This window comes from Stenella coeruleoalba (assembly GCF_951394435.1).
Source record: "Stenella coeruleoalba genome assembly, chromosome: 2".
NCBI classification, from domain to species: Eukaryota; Metazoa; Chordata; class Mammalia; order Artiodactyla; family Delphinidae; genus Stenella; species Stenella coeruleoalba.
Genome location: NC_137147.1, coordinates 74933333 through 74956449, shown reverse-complemented (window position 1 = coordinate 74956449; position 23117 = coordinate 74933333). Strand labels below are relative to the sequence as shown.

Sequence of the window (23117 nt, the reverse complement as noted above, 5' to 3'; positions counted from 1 at the left end):
CACAAAAATAAGCTCAAAATGGATTAAAGACCTAACTGTAAGGCCAGAAACTATCAAATTCTCAGAGGAAAACATAGGCAGAATACTCTATGACATAAATCACAGCAAGTTCCTTTTTGACCCACCTCCTAGAGAAGTGGAAAGAAAAACAAAAATAAACAAATGGGACCTAATAAAACTTCAAAGCTTTTGTACAGCACAGGAAACCATAAACAAGACCAAAAGACAACCCTCAGAATGGGACAAAATATTTGCAAATGAAGCAAGTGACAAAGGATTAATCTCCAAGATTTATAAGCAGCTCATGCACCTCAATAAGAAAAAGATAAACAACCCAATCCAAAAATGGGCAGAAGACCTAAATAGACATTTCTGTAAAGAAAATATACAGACTGCCAACAAACACATGAAAGAATGCTCAACATCATTAATCATTAGAGAAATGCAAATCAAAACTACAATGAGATATCATCTCACACCGGTCAGAATGGCCATCATCAAAAAATCTAGAAACAATAAATGCTGGAGAGGGTGTGGAGAAAAGGGAACCCTCTTGCACTGGTGGTGGGAATGTAAATTGATACAGGCACTGTGGAGAACAGTATGGACGTTCCTTAAAAAACTACAAATACAACTACCATATGACCCAGCAATCCCACTACTGGGCATATACCCTGAGAAAACCATAATTCAAAAAGAGTCATGTACCAAAATGTTTATTGCAGCTCTATTTACAATAGCCCGGAGATGGAAACAACCTAAGTGTCCATCATCGGATGAATGGATAAAGAAGGTGTGGCACATATATACAATGGAATATTACTCAGCCATAAAAAGAAACGAAATTGAGCTGTTTGTAATGAGGTGGATAGACCTACAGTCTGTCATACAGAGTGAAATAAGTCAGAAAGAGAAAGACAAGTACCGTATGCTAACACATATATATGGAATTTAAGAAAAAAAATGTCATGAAGAAGCTAGGGGTAAGACAGGAATAAAGACACAGAGCTACTAGAGAATGGACTTGAGGATATGGGGAGGGGGAACGGGGAGCTGTGACAAAGCGAGAGAGAGGCATGGACATATATACACTAACAAATATAAGGTAGATAGCTAGTGGGAAGCAGCGGCATAGCACAGGGAGATCAGCTCGGTGCTTTGTGACCGCCTGGAGGGGTGGGATAGGGAGGGTGGGAGGGAGGGAGACGCAAGAGGGAAGACATATGGGAACATATGTATATGTATAACTGATTCACTTTGTTATAAAGCAGAAACTAACACACCATTGTAAAGCAATTATACTCCAATAAAGATGTAAAAACAAAAACAAAACAAAACAAAAAACCCAGCAGAGTGTCATAGAACCAAACAAATTAAACAATACTAGTTTTGCTATACGTATCTTCCTGTTCCCCACTCTGCCCTGTGATGTTCTGATCTCTCCAGGGTCTAGAATGGAGAGCTCTGCTTTCCCTCTGCCATGCTCTTCCCTCCTGTTCTCCTAAGATCTATCAAGCTCGTGACCCTGAGTTGTAGTTACACTTGGTCCCTGTAGCCAGGCATAAAATTAATTGAAGCAATGGTTTCTTAACTTATGTTCCCAATTCTCTGTCAAAGAGGTCTCCAGACATATCCACAGCTCTTTTATCCCCCCGCTTTTTTCAGCACTCTAGTCCTTTTAAGGTCTCACCTGCTGAGATTCTTGTGTACTATAAAGAGAAACACAATCCATTACACCTATGCTTGGGTTCAACTTTTATAACCTCTGGTAGCAGTTTAGCTTTAAAGGCCAAACAAGGAACAATGAAACGATTCAAATTGCAGGCAGAGAAGGCTTTTCTGATTACTGCTTTAAACCTCATATGCACTATGCCCACCAATATAAAAAATGTCCTCCCATCAATCTTTGTCTTTGTAGGGGGCATGGAGTGGGTCCTGTGAGATGTTTGTGTTTGTGACCACCAGGTGGCAGTGGTTCCATTCCTCTCATTCCTCCAGTGCCTTAACCGTCAAAAGCATGACAGCTACTAGAGGATTTGCTCTTGATTGGCTGAGCCACCAACAGAAAGGCTATCTCGTGCATTAGAGAAGGAGAACTAAGACACAGGAGCAGCTCCTCAGGGGAGAAGATTTGGAATCATTAAAATTCTATCAAGAGTGTGATATCAGGATGGAGAACATGCTGGAATGTGCATTCATAGTCTTGTGGCTTCAGCTTGGCTGTAAGTTGGAGGTTAAGAGATGAGAACCATAAGGGCACATTTATCCAAAGCTGGAGAGAAGAGAGAGAGGGGTTTAGTCTCAGCTCATCCCAGGTTTCTTGTTGGAATTTTTCAAAACTGCTGAACTGAAAGCTTTGTTGCATTTCTGATTTTGTTTTCCTGAACAGGGTTGAGGGGAGAAGACAAGGTGGAGCAGAGTCCTCAGACCCTGAAAATCCAGGAGGGAGACAGTCTCATCCTCAACTGCAGCTACACGGTCAGCAATTTTTACGGGCTACTGTGGTATAGACAGGATCCTGGGAAGGGACCCGAACTTCTCTTCGCTCTTTACTCAGTTGGGGACGAAGAGCAGAAAGAAAGACTAAAAGCCACCTTGTTAAAGAAGGGAAGCTCTCTGCACATCGCAGCCCCTAAACCTGAAGACTCAGCCACTTACCTCTGTGCTGTGAAGACACAGTGCTCCCCAGGCACCTGCAGCCTGTACACAAACCCTGCAGCTGGGGCTCTGGAATCAGAGCATCTTTGGTGTTTTCCTTCCTCGATGAAGTAGTTGCTTAGCACCCAGAACCTCTTTCCAAGTAGTCCTATGGAGAATGAAATCTTGTGACACAGCCAGACAGCAGAGATTACTGTTCATTCTGTCCAGGATCCTGAGTGATACTGGTATTCAACTTTTTCTTTCATTAAAATGTTTAGGTCAGATTTTGGTATCAAGATGATAATAGTTCATTAGATAAGTTGCAATTTATGGCTCTTTTTCTATCTATAGAAGAATTTGTGCAAGGTTTTTAATAATTTTTTTTAATTTTCAGAAAGTTCACTAGTGAGCCATCTAAGCATAGAGTTTTACTCATGGGAGAAACTTAATAATCCTTCAATTATGGATTCAGTTACTTTAACGGGTAAGGGGTTCTTTATATATTTGTTTTTTCTTGTGAAAGTTGGTCAATTTTGTTTCTTCTGCACATAGTTTATTATTTGCTACCTTTACTTTCTTTTATTTATCTTGCTACTTTTTCTAGTTCTTTGAGTTGCAAGTTTGACTATTGATTCTCAACATTTCTTCTTTCCTAACAAATATAATTTAAATCCATAAATTTGCCTCTAATTACAAATATTCCTTGACTTCCAGTGGGGTTACGTCCCAATAAACCCATCATAAGTTGAAAATATCTTAAGTCAAAAGTGGATTTAATACACCTAAACTCCGGACATCATAGCTTAGCCTAGCTTACCTTGAACGTGCTCAGAACACTTATATTAGCCTACAGTTGGGCAAGATTATCTAACACAAAGCCTATTTTATAATATGGTGCTGACTCTCTCATGTAATTTATTGAATACTGTACTGAAAACAAAAAGCAGAGTGGTTGTCTGGGTTCAGACCGGTTTTATTTTGTTCTTTTTAACATCTTTATTGGAGTATAATTGCTTTACAATGGCGTGTTAGGTTCTGCTTTATAACAAAGTGAATCAGCTCTACATATACATATATCCCCATATCTCCTACCTCTCGTGTCTCCCTCCCACCCTCCCTATCCCACCCCTCTAGGTGGCCACAAAGCACCGAGCTGATCTCCCTGTGCTATGCAGCAGCTTCCCACTAGCTATCTATTTTACGTTTGGTACTAGTGTGATGGTCGTTTACCCTTGTGATCCAGTGACTGGCTGGGAGCTGTCCAGCATCAAAAGAGAGCATCATACTAGCCCAGGAAAAGATCAAAATTCAAAATTTGAAGTGTGGTTTCTACTTAATGCATATCACTTTCATACCATCATAAAGTCAGAAAACCGTAAGTCAGGGACCTTCTGTACTGCTTTTGCTGTATCCCACATGTTTGGATATGTCATATATTCATTATTATTCAACTAAAATGTTTGGCAATTTCCATTTGAAGTGGGGATTTTATGTCCCCTGATGATATTTCCAGGGACGTAAGAATGGCCAAATCCTGCCCTGCTCACCACTGGGAAGATTCCTGAGGATGCTTATATGTATTAGCTTAATACAAATGGAAGTGAAGAAGAACTTTCAGCTGAACCAGGACCTGATTACCTCTAAAGCAGGAAAGGTGGGTTGAGGTTCAGGCCTAAGTGGAGTTTCCTACTTCCTTCTGAATCCAGAAAAGCAAGCTCAGAATTCCTATAAGGATGAGTAGGAGAGATAGGCCACGCCTCAAACTGGCCAAGAGTTGACTTGATTTTCAAGTATGAAAGAGAAAGAGAAAGAGGTAGCCAATCACAGCATACTAAATTAGCTCTCCTTAGATTTGCTTATTATCACAGGTAGGCAAAGACTTAAAATGCAAGCGATATAAGCAGAGTGAGTGGAGTCTTGAGTCCTACATTTTAAGTTAGACTGAGGACTAATTTCCTACTCATAAATGGACTGCGAACAGAATCAGCCCTCCTCCCCCCTCCCGTGTGGGAAGGGGAAGAGGCAAGGTCTACATAGAAGGAAAGCAGAAGTGGAAATTTCCTGATTTAGGGAAAGTGAGGTATTCTTTAATCCACACCATCTGGGTTTGTTTAATTTTAATCTTTTGGGTTTACAGCTTTAAAGTCTGCCCAATGTGTTCAGGGAAAGAGATCAGAGAATTATCATGGGATCCTTGTTTCCACCTGCCCTTATTTTGTCATTCGCATCATTACCACAATCATCTTTATTATCATTTATGGAACACTTACCATATGCCAAGTCCATTGCTAAGCACTTTACAACTCATTTTATAATCTAAAAACTGCAAAGTAGTATTAACCCATCCTCAGTTGAGGAAAACTAAGGCTTAAGAATGTTTAAAGATGAAGGGATTTCTGAGATAACGTAAATGCTGCAGGCAATATAAGATGAGATTAAAAGATAAAAACTCCAGAGTTAACCAATTGGACAGTATTTGTCAAATTTTACTGTACATTTAAGAATCACATTTAGAAAAAATATGTCTGATTCTGATTCAATAGGTCTGGCATGAGGTTGGGGGTTTACTTTTTTAGTGAGTTACTTGATGAGTTTGGTTCAAGTGACTGGGAGCTTTTACTCTGAAAAACACTATAAATGGAAGACTGCTGAATTTCAGGAGGATGGATGATATGAAAATGTATGTGTTGTGTATTCACTTAGATGTTAGGTGGTTAGAGAACCTCAGAACCCACCTGGGGACACCTAATGCACGTAACACCTTATTCTGATTAAACCATATCCTATTTTGATTAGTAAAAAAAAACTCTCTTTTTTAATGATAAACAAGGTAATGACTTTTGTTTTCAACAACAGCAAAAAGAAATTTATCCATGGTTTAATGAATGGTGAGATTTGGTATAAAACGGATGTAAGTGCAAGTTTTTGTCACGTTAATGAGCTAGGCCAGCTGTTAGTGGAATGCCTTTTGTAACTGCAGGTACTCAAACGTGAAATGGAGAAAGTCTTAATTCTATGCCAAGGGCTACTGTTATGATGATGGATGCTGTTGGATCAAAGATTTTTGTAAGTGTTCGTTGTTTATTTGTTTTCATTCTTTATTTTTAATTAAAAAACAAAACCTCTCTGTATGTTAAAGGCCATGAGTCTGTTATTTCTTAATATTTCCTCCTCTGTTCTAAAGTTTAAATATATTATACTTCATAATTTTAATTAATCTTTTTACTCTTTCTGGATTCTTTACAACATTTAAAATTCATATTGAAGAAAGCAATTTACAACATTGAGAAAATTTTGTTTATTGCAAAATATAGCACAATAATTATCTAACCTCTGCCTTCATAGTTCTCCTAATAATTTCCAGGAGAGACCACACTGATGACCTACAATTGTTTTATGACCATGTTTAATCTTCTGCCATATCCTCACAGCCAGGCTTTCCTTTTCCTGTATCTGTAGTGATTTGGTTGGTGCAGGGCTTATTATTGAATTTTGTTCCTCAAGCTCATCTAATTGGTAAATATTAATTGACTTACTAATATTATTCGAATATATTTACTTATAATATATATTTATAAATTACACAATATAAAATATTGGACTATATATGTATATTTTTTTATTTTGTCTTAAGAATTAGAAACCTTTATTTAGAATCACTTATAGAATCAAAGAGATTTTTTTTCCATTTAGATGAATAAGATGTACTCTGGAACATTTTTCATTGTCACAAATTTGGCAGCTGGGACCCAGAACTAGGGACCAAGAGGCATTAAGCGTTCACCATTTTCCATTAAGAACAACTCACAGCCAGGCACTCTAGGATTTATGAAGAAGCAACTGTACAGACCCTGCAACCCCTGATCTTCACTTCTTTAGCTGATGTGAGGGATGGAGCAGTCAGGAGAAGAGTATCATCAGAGTGTTCCACCTTCCCCATGAGGCACTTCAAACATAGCTATCCTAAAATACTTGCTTTTAAAGACAGAGATCATCGGAGTAAAAAGGAAAACTGCATGGCATTCTGTCTTTGGATATCTGTTTCTGGAGCAGATTTTGATCTATTTTTGCATCTACCTAAGCAGAGGATGAGGAAATCAGAGAAGGATGGTACAGTGAAGGGGGGCAGCATTGGGGCTGCCTGGGTGTCTCCATGAGGCACGGTGAGGAAGAGTGAGTGCTGTGTCCCACAGGTGCCACCTCTGAAGGCAGCAGGCCTGAGTCATCAGCCAGTTCTCCACCAGGAAAAGGGGAGACAAGAGGCCATGGGGAGTGCTTCCTGAATGGGATCTGACAGGGAGGGGGAGATCCTGCCTTGAGGAGGCTCCTGAGGGTCCCCGGCTGCTCTCTCACAGGGATGCTCGCACATCGAGGCTATCAGTGGTTGGGCAGGAAAGCAGTGCACCCAAAGGTGCACACCAGTTAAATGAGAAAGTGTCTGCCATTTTTAAAAAATTCTTCTTAATTTTTGTTTCTTCCCTAACCTCAAGGGAATTAGAACCAAAGAAAAAAAGCAGAGGAAGAGAACAGAGCAAGCCATGCTGACCTTACTGCAGCCAGGAGTCAAGCCTCAGGTTCAAAGAGCAGAAGAGAGAAATGAAGATGGAAGTTTTAACCAGGGCTGCACTGAGATTTATTTAATACATGAAAGTGGCCCAGAGGTCTTATGGTTCTCTTTCCAAGATGTCTCTAGGGGATAAGGTTCAATGTTCCTCCAAGGACCCATCAATACTTATGCCTCCTTGCTTTACTCGGATACTCTCTCCTCTCCCCCTTGCTCCACTTAGAAAATGCTTATTTTGCCTCAGGTAGGCTAACTTGTATTATTTCAGTGTATCATCTCCTCAATCTGTAACTGATGCTTGTCCTTTGATTTGCCTATAGGACTAAAACTTTTGAAATAAAATGGTAAGCAAGGCAGCTTTATTTTTTTCCCAGCAGTACATCCTTTCCTTGAAGTGATGAGCTGAGAATCACCCATCTGCCTGAATGAAGGAAACATCATGTGGTTTGAAAAATGAAAAAAAGCAAAAACTCTGTAAATACTGCAACAATTGTCTTGTTACACACAGTGATCATTCTAAAAACTTAAATGACCATAACTGTCCTATCTGTAACATGAGATGCACATCTAAGCTGTTCTCTTCCATTATCCCTACAATAACTTTACAAAAGCTGGCAGGTGGACTTGCCTGGGATCTGGCGACGGCATTCATGTGTTTAGTCGCAAGAGGGGCCTGCTGTATCTCTGTCAGTAACGTCCCTGATCAGAAGGGGAAAGAGTAGTTAGCTCACATGCAATATTGAAGTCATGTGGAAACTATGACAAATGATATATTTTATTCTCTTTGTTATAAGCAGAATAGTCTGGGCACAGCTCCCAAACATTCAATGATTCCTGGCCTTGTCCCAATCCATTATGAAAGGTTTTCTTGCTACTTCAAATGGGATGACACACAAAGAGGAAGACAGGAAGTGGCTATGCAGATTTCCAGCTTTATCGATCCATTTCTGTCAATTTTTTGTAGGAACAAAGAAAAGTGTAATTTTTTTTCCAATGGGAAGAGAATTATTTTTCCTCAATCTCTTTTAGTTCTCTTAAACTTGAGAAGATAACAAGAAAACGTTTTCAAGTCTACTCCCCCTTCTTTCTTACAGTGTCTTTCCTTTTTTCCCTCCTTTCTCTCCTCCTGGCCAGTCCAGTCTGTGTTGGGGCCGCTAGGCTCACGCAGAGAATGGGGAAAGACCAGTTATGAACAGGGTTTGTGGAGCGTAAGGATGAGTGCCAGGTCTATTGTTTCCTTTATACCAAGACATGCCGTCTATAAAGGCCCTCCTATTAACACATGATCCCTAGAAACATTTTAGGAGACCAGAGAATCGGGCAACTTGGTTAGGATCTGACCTTAACCTTCTCAGTCACTTTGAGCACATCACCCTCTGTATCTGAGTCTCATTTACTCCTTCTTGTCATTTTTTTAAAAGTATTTCTTTTCTTTAAAATTTTTATGAATTTATTTATTTTATTTTTGGCTGTGTTGGGTGTTCGTTGCAGCGCACGGGCTTTCTCTAGTTGCGGAGAGCGGGAGCTACTCTTCGTTGCAGTGCGCGGGCTTCTCATTGCGGTGGCTTCTCTTGTGGAGCATGGGCTGTAGGGTGCCTGGGCTTCCATAGTTGCGGCACATGGGCTCACTAGTTGTGGCTCACGGGCTCTAGAGCGCAGGCTCAGTAGTTGTGGTGCATGGGCTTAGTTGCTCTGTGGCATGTGGGATCTTCCCAGACCAGGGCTCGAACCCGTGCCCCCTGCATTGGCAGGCAGATTCTTAACCACTGCACCACCAGGGAAGCCCCATCTTTCTTGTCATTTAGAGAGACTTTCCCCCTCCTCTCAAGGCTGTATAAGACTTGGTGTTCTTCCTCAATAGGCCACAGAAATGCCAATAAAAATTCCATTAGAAAAATCTTTTAACTTGCTTATGAACTAAACGTTGTTCAACCGAAAATAAACAGCATAGAGACTTCCTACTCCAGTTCTTAATGGGCACTTTTTCATACACAAAAAGAGAAAGTGAAAAGAAAATCACATCATTTGGCTTAGCAGTGGGAGACGTGCCCACAAGATGTCAGTATATGTTACAACTAATACACAAATTCAGTAAAGTTGCAGGATACAAAACCAATACAAAAATCAGTTGTGTTTCCACATACTACTAACAAACTATCAGAAGGTGATGTTAAGAAAACAATTCCATTTACAATTGCATCGAATAGAAAATATTTAGGAATAAATTTAAACAAGGAAGTGAAAGACCTGTACATTGAAATCTATAAGACATTGATTAAGGAAATTGAGAAGACAAAAATAAATGGGAAGATACTTTGTTCTCATGGACATAAAAAATTAAATTGTTGAAATATCCATAGTACCCAAAGCAATCTACAGATTGAATGAAATCCTTGTCAAAATTCTATGGCACTTTTCACAGAAATAGAACAAAACAATCCTGAAATTTGTATGGTACCAAAATAGACCACCAATAGCCAAAGCAATCTAGAGAAAGAGGAACAAAACTGAGGGCATCACATTTGCTTATTTCAAACTATATTACAAAGCTATAGTAGTCAAAACACTGGTACTGGCATAAAAACAGACACATTGATCAATGGAGCAGAATGGAGAGCCCTAATATAAGCCCCTGTTGTCTAGGTACTCTAGCCTGGTGTCAGGCCTGAGCCTCTGAGGTGGGAGAGCTGAGTTCAGAACATTGGACCACTAGAAACCTCTGGGCCACATGTAATATCAATCAGTGAGAGTGCTCCCAGAGATCTCTGCCTCAATGTTAAGACCCTGCTCCACCCAATGGCCAGCAAGCTCCAGTGCTGGACACCCTATGCCAAACAACTAGTAAGACAGGAACACAGCCTTACCCATCAGCAGAGAGGCTGCCTAAAATAATATTAAGCTCACAGACACCAGAAAACACACCACTGGATGCAGCCCTGACCACCAGAAAGACAAGATCCAACCCCACCCACCAGAACAAAGACACCAGTCCCCTCCATGAGGAAGCCTACACAAGACACTGAACTAACCTTATCCAATGGGGGCAGACACCAAAAGCAAGGGGAATTATGAACCTGCAGCCTGCAAAAAGGAAACCCCAAACACAGTAAGTTAAACAAAATGAGAAGACAGAGAAATATGCAGCAGAGGAAAGAGTAAGGGAAAAACCCACCAGAGCAAAAAATATGACGAGGAAATAGGCAGTCTACCTGAAAAAGGATTCAGAGTAATGATAGGAAGGATGATCCAAAATCTTGGAAATAGAATGGAGAAAATACAAGAAACGTTTAACAAGGACCTAGAAGAACTAAAGAGCAAACAAACAATGATGAACAACAAAATAAATGAAATTAAAAATTCTCTAGAAGGAATCAATAGAGAATAACTGAGACAGAAGAACGGGTAAGTGACCTGAAAGAGAGAATAGTGGAAATAACTACCACAGAGCGGAATAGAGAAAAAAGAATGAAAAGAATCAACGACAGTCTCAGAGACCTCTGGCACAAAATTAAATCCAACAACATTCGAATTATAGGGGTCCCAGAAGAAGAAGAGAAAAGGAAAGGGACTGAGAAAATACTGGAAGAGATTATAGTTGAAAACTTCCCTAATATGGGAAAGGAAATTGTCAGTCAAGTCCAGGAAGTGCAGAGAGTCCCATACAGGATAAATCCAAGGAGAAACACACCAATTCACATATTAATCAAACTATCAAAAGTTGAATACAAAGAAAAAATATTAAAGGTAGCACGGGAAAAACAACAAATAATATACAAGGGAATGCCCATAAGGTTAACAGCTGATCTTTCAGCAGAAACTCTGCACGCCAGAAGGGAGTGCCAGGACATATTTTAAGTGATGAAAGGGAAAAACCTACAACCAAGATTACTCTACCCAGCAAGGATCTCATTCAGATCTGACGGACAAATTAAAACTTTTAAGACAAGCAAAAGCTAAGAGGATTCAGCATCACCAAACCAACTTTACAACAAATGCTAAAAGAACTTCTCTAGGCAGGAAACACAAGAGAAGGAAAAGACCTACAATAACAAACCCAAAATAATTAAGGAAATGGTAATAGGAACTACATATTGATAATTACCTTAAATGTAAATGGATTAAATGCTCCAACCAAAAGACATAGACTGGCTGAATGGATACAAAAGCAAGACCTGTATATATGCTGTCTACAAGAGACCCACTTCAGACCTAGGGACACATACACACTGAAAGTGAGGGGATGGAAAAAGATATTCCATGCAAATGGAAATCAAAAGAAAGCTGGAGTAGCAATTCTCATATCAGACAAAATAGAGTTTAAAATAAAGACGACTACAAGAGACAAAGAGCGACACTACATAATGATCAAGGGATCAATCGAAGAAGATATAACAATTGTAAATATTTATACACTCAACGTAGGAGCACCTCAATACATAAGGCAAATGCTAATAGCCATAAAAGGGGATATTGACAGTAACACAATCATAGTAGGGGACTTTAACACCTCACTTTCAGCAGTGGACAGATCATCCAAAATGGAAATAAATGAGGAAACACAAGCTTTAAATGACACATTAAACAACATGGATTTAATTGACATTTATAGGACATTCCATCCAAAACAACAGAATACACTTTCTTCTCAAGTGCTCATGGAATATTCTCCAGGATAGATCACATCTTGGGTCACAAATCCAGCCTTGGTAAATTTAAGAAAATTTAAATTATATCAAGTATCTTTTCTCTCCACAACACTATGAAACAAGATATCAATTACAGGAAAAAAAATTGTAAAAAATGCAAACACATGGAGGCTAAACAATACACTACTAAATAACCAGGAGATCACTGAGAAATCAAAGAGGAAACCAAAAAGTACCTAGAAACAAATGACAATGAAAACACGACGACCCCAAACCTATGGGATGCCCCAAAAGCAGTTCTAAGAGGGAAGTTTACAGCAATACAATCCTACCTTAAGAAACAAGAAAAAGCTCAAATAAACAACCTAACCTTACACCTAAAGCCATTAGAGAAAGAAGAACAAAAGAACCCCCAATTTAGCAGAAGGAAAGAAGTCATAAAGATCAGATCAGGAATAAATGAAAAAGAAATGAATGAAACAATATCCAAGATCAAAAAAACTAAAAGCTCTTTCTTTGAGAAGATAAACAAATTGATAAACCACTAGTCAGACTCATCAAGAAAAAAGGGAAGGAGACTTAAATCAACAGAATTAGAAATGAAAAAGGAGAAGTAACAATTGACACTGCAGAAATACAAAGGATCATGAGGGATTACTACAAGCAACTATGTGCCAATAAAACGGACAACCTGGAAGAAATGGACAAATTCTTAGAAAAGCACAACTTTCTGAGACTGAACCAGGAAGAAACAGAAAATATAAATAGACCAATCACAAGCACTGAAATTGAACCTGGGATTAAAAATCTTCCCACAAACAGAAGCCCAGGACCAGTTGGCTTCATAGGCGAATTCTATCAGACATTTAGAGAAGAGCTAACACCATCCTTCTCAAACTCTTGCAAAATATAGCAGAGGGAGGAACACTCCCAAACTCATTCTATGAGGCCACCATCACCCTGATACCAAAACCAAAGGTGTCACAAAGAAAGAAAACTATAGACCAATATCACTGATGAACATAGATGCACAAATCCTCAACAAAATACTAGCAAACAGAATCCAACAACACATTAAAAGGATCATACACCATGATCAAGGGAGGTTTATCCCAGGAATGCAAGGATTTTTCAGTATATGCAAATCAATCAATGTGATACACCATATTAACAAACTGAAGGATAAAAACGATATGATCATCTCAATAGGTGCAGAAAAAGCTTTCAACAAAATTCAACACCTATATATGATAAAAGCTCTCCAGAAAGTAGGCACAGAGGGAACTTACCTCCACGTAACAAAGGCCATATATGACAAACCCACAGCCAACATCATCCTCAATAGTGAAAAACTGAAACCACTTCCTCTAAAATCAGGAACAAGACAAACGTTGTCCATTCTCGCCACTATTATTCAAAATAGTTTTGGAAGTTTTAGCCACAGCAATCAGAAAAGAAAAAGAAATAAAAGGAATCCAAATCGGAAAAGAAGAAGTAAAGCTGTCACTGTTTGCAGATGACATGCTACTATACATAGAGAGTCCTAAAGATGATACCAGAAAACTACTAGAGCTTATAAATGAATCTGGTAAAGTAACAAGATACAAAATGAATGCACAGAAATCTCTTGCATTCCTATACACTAATGATGAAAAATCTGAAAGAGAAATTATGGAAACACTCCCATTTACTATTGCAATAAAAAGAATAAAATACCTAGGAATAAACCTACCTAAAGAGACAAAAGACCTGTATGCAGAAAACTATAAGACACTGATGGAAGAAATTAAACAGATTTCTTCAGATGGAGAAACAGATAGAGAGATATACCATGTTCTTCAATTGGAAGAATCAACATTGTGAAAATGACAATACTACCCAAAGCAATCTACAGATTCAATGCAATCCCTATCAAACTAACAATGGCATTTTTTTTTTTACAGAACTAGAACAAAAAATTTTAAAATTTGCATGGAAACAAAAAAGACCCTGAATAGGCAAAGCAATCTTGAGAAAGGAAAATGGATCTGGAGGAATCAGGCTCCCTGACTTCAGACTATGCTACAAAGCTACAGTAATCAAAACAGTATGGTACTGCCACAAAAACAGAAGTACATCAGTGAAACAGGATAGAAAGCCCAGAGATAAACCCACGCACATATGATCACCTTATCTTTGATAAAGGAGGCAAGAATATACAATGGAGAAAAGACAGCCTCTTCAATAAGTGGTGCTGGGAAAACTGGACAGCTACATGTGAAAGAATGAATTAGAACACTTTCTAACACCATACACAAAAATAATCTCAGAATGGATTAAAGACCTAAATGTAAGACCAGACACTATCAAACTCTTAGAGGAAAACATAGGCAGAACACTCCTTGACATAAATCACAGCAAGATCTTTTTTGACCCACCTCCTAGAGAAATGGAAATAAAACCAAAAATAAACAAATGGGACCTAATGAAACTTAAAAGCTTTTTCACAGCAAAGGAAATCATAAACAAGATAAAAAGATAACCCTCAGAATGGGAGAAAATATTTTGTTGCAAACGAAGCAACTGACAAACAATTAATCTCCGAAATATACATGCAGCTCAATATCAAGGAAACAAACAACCCAATCCAAAACTGGGCAGAAGATCTAAATAGACATTTCTCCAAAGAAGATATACAGATTGCCAACAAATGCATGAAAAGATGCTCAACATCACTACTCATTAGAGAAATGTAAATCAAACTACAATGAGGTATCACCTCACACCGGTCAAAATGGCCATCATCAAAAATTCTACAAACAACAAATTTTAGAGAGGGTGTGGAGAAAAGGGAACCCTCTTGCACTGTTGGTGGGAATGTAAATTGATACAGCCACTATGGAGAACAGTATGGAGGTTCCTTAAAAACAAAACTATCATATGACCCAGCAATCCCACTACTGGGCATATACCCTGAGAAAACCGTAATTCAAAAAGAAGCATGTACCACACTGTTCATTGAAACCCTATTTACAATAGCCAGGACATGGAAGCAACCTAAATGTCCATGGACAGATGAATGAATAAAGAAGATGTGGCACATATATACAATGGAATATCACTCAGCCATAAAAAGAAACGAAATTGAGTTGTTTGTAGTGAGGTGGATGGACCTGGAGTCGGTCATACAGAGTGAAGTAATTCAGAAAGAGAAAAACAAATACCGTATGGTAACACATATATGTGGAATCTAAAAAAAAAGAAAACAAAGTTCTGATGAACTTAGGGGCAGGACAGGAATAAAGACGCAGATGTAGAGAATGGACTTGAGTACCCAGGGAGGGGGAAGGGTAAGCTGGGATGAAGTGAGTGAATAGCATTGACATATATACACTACCAAATCTAGAATAGATAGCTAGTAGGAAGCAGCTGCATCGCACGGGGAGATCACCTCGGTGCTTTGTGCCCACCTAGAGGGGCGTGATAGGGAGGGTCGGGGGGAGATGCAAGAGGGAGGGTATATGGGGATATATGTATACATATAGCTGATTCACTTTGTTATACAGCAGAACCTAACACAACATTGTAAAGCAATTATACTCCAATAAAGACGTTAAAAAACAAAAGTAAAAATAAACCCATGTGTACATAGTCAATTAATTCATGAAAAAGAAGCCAAAAATATACTTTCAGGAAAGGAAAGTCTCTTCAATAAATGGTGTTAAGAAGAATGGAAAGCCCTATGCAAAAGAATGAAACTGGACACTTATCTTACACCATACACAAAAATCAACTCAAACTGGATTAGAGACTTGAACGTACACCTAACCCAATAAAACTCCAAGAACAAAACATACAGAACAAATTCCTTGACATCAGTCTTGGGAATGACTTTTTGTATTTGACACCAAAAGCAAAGACAACAAAAGCAGTAATAAACAACTGGGACTACATCAAACTGTGAGGCAAAAGAAACCATGAACAAAATGAGAAGGCAATCTAGGGAATGGGAGAAAATATTTTCCAATTATATATCTGCTAAGTGGTTAATATCAAAATATATTAAAATATCGTATGATCAATAGAAAAAGCAATCTGATTAAAAAATAGGCAGATCATCTGAATAAACATTTTCCCAAAGAAGCCATACAAATGGCCAATGGGTGAATTAGAAGATACTCAACATGACTAATAATCAGGGAAATGAAAATCAAAATGAAAATGAGGTATCACCTTACACCTGTTAGAATGTCTATTACCAAAAAGAAAAGGAAAAAAGTGTTGGTAAGAATGTAAAAACGAGGGAACCCTGTGAACTGTCAGTGGAAATGTAAATGAGTGCAATGTCTATGGCAAACAGTATGGAGATGCCTCAAAAAAATTAAAACGAGCACTACTATACGATCCAGGATTTCCACTTCTGGGTATATACCTGAAGGAAATAAAAGCACCATCTTGAAAAGATATCTCTTCATTGCAGCTCATCTACAATAGCCGAGACTTGGAAACAACCTAAGTATCCATTGACAGATGAATGAACAAGGATAATGTCATCAAAAACAAAAAGAAACCCTGCCATTTACAACATGGATGAAACTAGACGGCATAATGTTAAGTGAAAACAAAGTCAATTACTGTATGAAAATTAAAATTAAAAAACTACTCTATGAAATCATTTGTATGTGGAATCTAAAGCACAGGCACAGACACACACACACAGCAGAACTCATAGGTACAGAGAAGAGATTGGCGATTGTCAGAATCAGTGGGGATGGGGGTGGGAGTCGGGGTCTGAGAAGGTGTTCAACAGGTACAAACTTCCAGTTAAAGATAAATTACTCCTGGGGATGCAATGTACAGCATGATGACTATAGTTTAAAATTAAAAAAAAAAGATGTCACTATATGAATTCCTCTGGCTCTCAAAGTTCGTTTTGCTTTTTTTCTAGTAGTTTGAACAGTTTAATAACAAATTTGGAGTAGAATGTATATATGAGTAGAGTAGCTTTCACTTGAATGAAATATACAAGATTAAAATAAGATATAATGCCTGGATGGGAATGCATGGTCAGCATGAGAAAACTGTCATCAAGGATGTCACAGGGAGGGACTAGGGAAGATCTGCAAACCCCAGTAGTGATTCTGTGCCCTCATATGATATGTGAATTTGGAATTCCCATAAAGGAATCAAGGAGAGTCTGAAGACAATCTACAACAGAATAACTCAGTTATTCTCATTGGGGTTTCTTTATGAGGTGCTGAAACAAAAATAAAATGCTTGAAATTTGATCATTTGGCATAAACAACTTCATTAGATGAAATTTCAGGATAAAATGGAAAAGAATCTTCATTCCTTCAATGTCAAGAGAAGGAAATAATTTTATTTTGGAAAGCATTTATACTGTTAATAGTTTTTATATTTTCACTGATTAAACGGTATGTTATGAGAAGCTTTGTCTTCGTGACAACTATAACAATAATTATAGAATTGCACCAAACAATATATGTGCACTCATGACAAACACATGGCCAAACATTTGGATTTAGAGGACCTGTGGAGCCTTGCTTCCTACAACTTCTAATACGTTAAGCATAGAGTTACATCACAAGTGAATATGATTTTACTGCCACTACCATTTGTTATTCCAATACACAACTGGAGATATAACAGAAGTCAGAACCCTGTTTTGTTCTCATTTGTCTGAGTGGTATTTGCTGTTGTGAAGTTACCAGTTCCCATGATTTGGCGGGTAAGTAGGAAGGAAGGGGGGTGATGGCTTCTGGCTTATCTTTTGTAGGGAAGTCGAGGATCAGTGAACATATTTCACCTTAGAATCGAAATTGGAGGCAAGAAAACAATCAGAAGAACATGAATGAATATTTGCAAACACAGCATGATTCATAATGAATTTGTTTCTGGTAAGCCCTTCAGATTCCATCACAGATTAATTTACTAAATTTGGAAATTTGAAGTACTAAATCTCCTTCCCATATGTCCTTCAATATTGATCACTGGACTGTCCTTTACTATATATAATCATTTATCATTAAACCACAAGGAAAGGGAGCACAATGTTTAAGGCAGGCCAAATCTCCCAACCTGGGTGTTATACACATTCAGACTTGATCCAGCCAGAAACTACATTTCAGAGACAGCTGCTATAGTGCAGCTGAGGGACCTTGCACCTTTACTGTCAGGAACTCAGAGCAGGGCCATTTCAACAAGGGGGAAATCCTGCCATTATGCTGCTCCCCAGACTGCTGTGGGCATTCATGGCTCTCCTCTGCTTAGCTACACATAATTGCAAACCAGGGCGTCGGCTGCCTGTCAGCACTCAGAGATGAAATGGAACAGAGGAGTAGATATCTCAACTAAAAATACACTCTCAGCCCTGCGACACTCATTAATGAGTTATTTTGACCTTAAAGTCAAAGGACTAGCACTGTTTTAGAGACCTTGTCTGTACTTTCTTTTCTACTTGTCTATTTGCCTTTGGTTCTTTTAATTCTCCCGTTAAAACAATGAAACCAAATGGAAGATTGACAGCTACATTCCACAAGAACGTGTAACAGTATACAAAACGTCAGTTACCAACTTCTGTGGCATTGACATGTACTGAGTGTTTACAGCCTGTAGATAACATGTTTTGTAGGAGTGCATTATAGCATTGTGTCACAGAAAGATCTGGCGTGCTTCTCTTGACTTTATTTTACAAAGAGAAAAATAATCAGCTCCTCACAAGTGAGAGAGAACACTTTGGACCAATGGGATAGAAAACGTGACATCAAGACAAGCATAGGACACACGATCTACTAAGTACAGTTCTACCTGGGGAGGGAACAGGACTGAAGATCCGGAATATCCTGATCTTCCTCAAAGTCTAATAAATAAGACTCAATGTCAGGTTTCAAAAGAATATATTATTCCTGTTATAATTTCATGAAAACATAAAAAACTGCATAGATTCTGAAAACCTGAGGGGCTGATTTTTTAACATTTCATGTTAAAGTAACTTTATTTAGTGAAAACTCTAAATAGAGCCCTAGAACCCGGTTAAAAAAAAGAGATACATTAATTATTTTGGATAATATTGCCTTTCACCAAGAAAGCTGAAAATCTGTGAGTTTTAAAAGAACTCCACTGATTCAGAATGGAGAAAAGTAAAGAGAGGCTAAATGAATGACCAGTAAGTAGATTACAAGAAGGGTGCATACCCTATACTAAATTCTATTTTAAATGGACCGGCAAAATTATTCTGCTGAATAATTATCAACACGTGTCAACCTGTTTAATCTGTAGTTCCCCTCAGCTCAAAATTTTAATACTAATTTTTCCATGCTCCTTTTCAGATACTGCCTAACAACTACCGTGGGAAGAAAAGTCGACATAGTTTTGTGGTGAGCCAGACTTTTTCCCCATCTGTGCACTGACCACGTGGTCTATGAACATAACACCCTACTTCCTGTTTGGAGGAGTGACACAGGAACCCAGGTACTATGTATATGTGCTGCTAGGCCCTCAAAGACACTGAACTCTCAGCTTGAGGCAGAACTGAAAACATATGTGCAGGGGAATTCTTGCCACATGGTGCTCTCCAGCCTGCCCTGGGTATTCCTGGCCTTCATCTTCTCTGGTAGGGATGGTTCCAAATATGGGTACAAATGTTCAGGTTGAAAGGACTGCACACAGGCACATGGTACTCCACATGGACTTGGGGAGGAAAGGAGGATTGGAGAAAAGAAAGCTTATCATGATTTCAATTTGGTTTTTCTTTGGGTCCTAAATTAGTCTAATTCCTACATTATTTTCTTCACTACTTCAGCTCTGTTTTCTGATTTTTTCCCACAGGATTTGGTGCGGCCCAGAAAGTTACTCAAGTCCAGCGAGCCATATCCAGTCAGCTAGGGGAGGCGGTCAACTTGAGCTGTCAGTATGAAACAAGCTGGAGCCAGTACTATATTTTTTGGTATAAGCAGCTTCCCAGTGGAGAGATGACTTTCCTTATTCATCAGAGTTCTTCTAGCCAAAATGCAAAGAATGGCCGCTATTCTGTAAACTTTCAGGAAAGACAAAAATTCATCAGCCTCACCATTTCAGCCTTACTGGTGGAAGATTCTGCAAACTACTTCTGTGCTCTCTGGGAACTCAGAGTGCTTGAAGTAATAGGAAAAGCCAAACAAAAACCCCAGAGCTCAATAAGAGAGAGCCCCCTTGCTGTGGGAGCCACGCTGAAAGGCACACCTGCAGATGCCAGACACGAAATGGTAGTCCTGTGGTTGCTTAATCTGTGGTCTGGATCAGGAGATTTAATTCTAAATAAAATCTCCTGCTATCTCACTTGGGAACAGATGTCCAGAGTAACTTTCTACAAATACATACTCAGTCTTGAATTTTTGACTTTAAGTCCATCACACAGAACATGTGTAAAATTGTCTAAAGTTGAAAACTTGCTCCATGATAATTTAAAGTGGCAGTTCCACCTAAAGACACTCACATCACAAACCTGGGTCTAGTTATCTGAAATGGTCATGAAAATCATTTCCTTAGTCCTTTCCTCTTAGACTTTGTGTCAGGGTACAATCAGAGAAGCAAATTACAAGTGATCTAGAATAAGAGGCTCACTGTAGAGAATAGAACTCAGGCAATAGCTAGAGCTGGTGGAGGGGTCTCTACAAAGCTGTTATCTTTGCATCTGGTGTTGAGCCTGAATTCACTGTTAGTCAGTTAGAGTGTCATTTGGGAAGGAAAGTTGGATGTGGACAAAAGCATGGACAGACTGTCATATACGGGTACTAGAAACCACGAGGACAATGGAACCCACAAAGACACACTAAAACTTGTCTGTCTCTCACCTCCTTCAGTCTCACAATGGTGGGTGACCTCAAGGAGATGTGGGTGTCATTTACCCTCATGCTACATGCATACTTGGTCCAAGACAAAGAGAAGATGAGGAGGAGATCGGGTGGGCGGTAGAGGAGTTGTGAGTCAACAATAAGATGAGCTAGTTCATCAGCAGCCACATGTGTGAGTTGCCCAGTTCCTGGAGCCCTGCACCAACCAGCAGAGCTTAAAAAATGTGGCTACTTCATGACAACTACCTTCTAAACCTTGCGCAAGTCTTTTTTGTGGCCCACCCTAACCCAGAACAATACAGGGAAGCAAATTCTGGGACATAGATATCCAGATAGTTGAGACACTACAAAGCTACTACAGTACCCGCTATGTCAACTAGTCACCCATCTATACCTCTTTTAACAACACAACTTTCAAATAAACACAACAGCAAAACTATGCTTCCTGTTAATAAGATGCAGTTATTCCCCATTCAACCAAAACCAAGCTAACCCTCTCCCGAAGAGAGTACACCAAGTTAATTTATCCATTTTGGGGTGGTGTTCTTTCCTCTTATACCTCATTCACACTGTCCCATTGAATCCTGCATCTTAACCACTGAGATACAATGAGATATGAGATAAACTTATACTTGCACATCATATGTTACCACAGGCAGACAAGTAGGGAAGAGACTTAAAAATGGTTAATGTATACATAACCATATTCATATCAAAATGAAAAAGAAATTGTCATAAGTATTATAGTTCTTGTTTCTGCAAATGACCACATGATTGTAGGTGGTATTTATAACTACCATTTCCATTACCCATTCCATAACCTATTTGCTCATAGCAAGTACCTTCACTCACTGTACTACTTGACTTCCTAAAAAACAAGTTCCTTATTCAGGAGCAATGCTATGTGGAAAACCATAAAGATGAATAAGGAATTCTGCAAGTCCACCACTGTGGTTTGGCAGAAATTTGCAAGGCATTGAAGGCAAATCCACTTAAATATTTAAGTGGAAATAATCTTGCCAATACCCAGGGAAAATCGATATATTGTATTCTGGGAAATATCATTAAGAATGATGCCTGATTTCACATCAGAAGTCACCAAGTGAAAACATTTTTGAAGTGTTAAAACAAATAAATAAAACTTTGAAACTGGCTTCTTATGAACATGAAAGGATATTTTAAAATTGTCTTTGTTAAAAATCACTGCTAGTAGGGGGGAAAGTCAAGGCACAGAATGGTAAACTGTATTTGCAATGCATATTTCTGATACAGACTCAAATGCAATATATATTAAAAGCTCATGTAAATCAATAAGAAAAGAGTTAATAAGAATGGCAAAATCTTGGAGATCCAATTCAGAAATATTATATCCAATAGCTAATAAATATACAAAAATGATCATTATTCATCAGGGAATATTATTATTATTATTCATTAGGGAAATGAAAATAAAACCTCATCTGTGTCCTTTTAGCATCCTGAGTGAATCAGTATGGCTAGGAGAATAGGACCTAAGAAGAGAGGGAAAAATAATGACTGTCTCCAGGAAAATAAGTGCTTAAGTAAATTTCTTAGAAGCTCCCATCATTGAACTGATGTGGAGAAAACAACAAGCAGTAACAGAACACAGACCCGGACATTGAAGGAAAGGAAGGTTTTACTAGAAAAAAGAAAGTTGGTACTTATTGGGTTTACTATATGTCAGGCACTGTAGGATGCATCTCAGATTCATTATCTAATTCAAATATCATAAACCCTATGAGATAGATTTTATTGTTCCAATTTTTTTAATTTTTCAGAAATAAGAAAGAACTTTCCTAACTGTGAATATCATCTCTAACTTTTATTGCCAGCCAGAGTGTAGCATTTACGGGGCTCCTAAAGAGCAAGGTTTCAACTATGGAGAAGCACTTGGCCCCAGCACAGGGTGGCTGGATGTCACAGTGATGGTGACATTACTGGTTTAAACAGGAACCTAAAGGGAACTAGGAAAGAACATGCCAAACCTAGGCACAAATTGCCCCAGGATCAATAGATGAGGAAATCATCCACTAATCAGTTAACAGTGCTGAATGCTTTAGCAAGTTCCTTATGCAATAGTGTGCTGGGAAGAATAAGGGGCCTCAGGGAAAGATATTATTCCTTAAACACTCCAAGCATGTTTCTATATCAAGACCTGGGCTCCTTGCCTTTGTCCTCTCTATTGTGATGTTATGCCCCCAAATATCTACATGGTGCACCTCTGAATTCCTTCATGTCTTTGCTCAAATGTCACCCCTTTGGGAATCTTTTATCTTTTATCTCTTTAATCTTTCTATTTTCCTTCCTTGAGAATCAGGCTCTAGCACACTGCATGCAGCAAGAAAGAAAGCTGAAGCACTGCCACCTGGTGTCCTGCTCAAATATTTTGTGATGCCTACACTGGCCTCGCTGCTG

At 38.7% G+C, this 23117-nt stretch overlaps 1 protein-coding gene across 8 annotated transcripts in view; it reads right to left on the bottom strand.

Annotated features, from left to right (window-relative positions):
* SALL2 (spalt like transcription factor 2) overlaps positions 1 to 23117 on the bottom strand; it is an 802697-nt gene that overhangs the window by 131932 nt on the left and 647648 nt on the right. For all 8 annotated transcript variants that reach the window (XR_013826964.1, XR_013826965.1, XR_013826966.1 and 5 more), the window contains one exon: positions 2659 to 2806. The gene's annotated coding sequence lies outside the window, so the exon portion shown is untranslated. The remainder of the gene's footprint in view (positions 1 to 2658; positions 2807 to 23117) is intronic.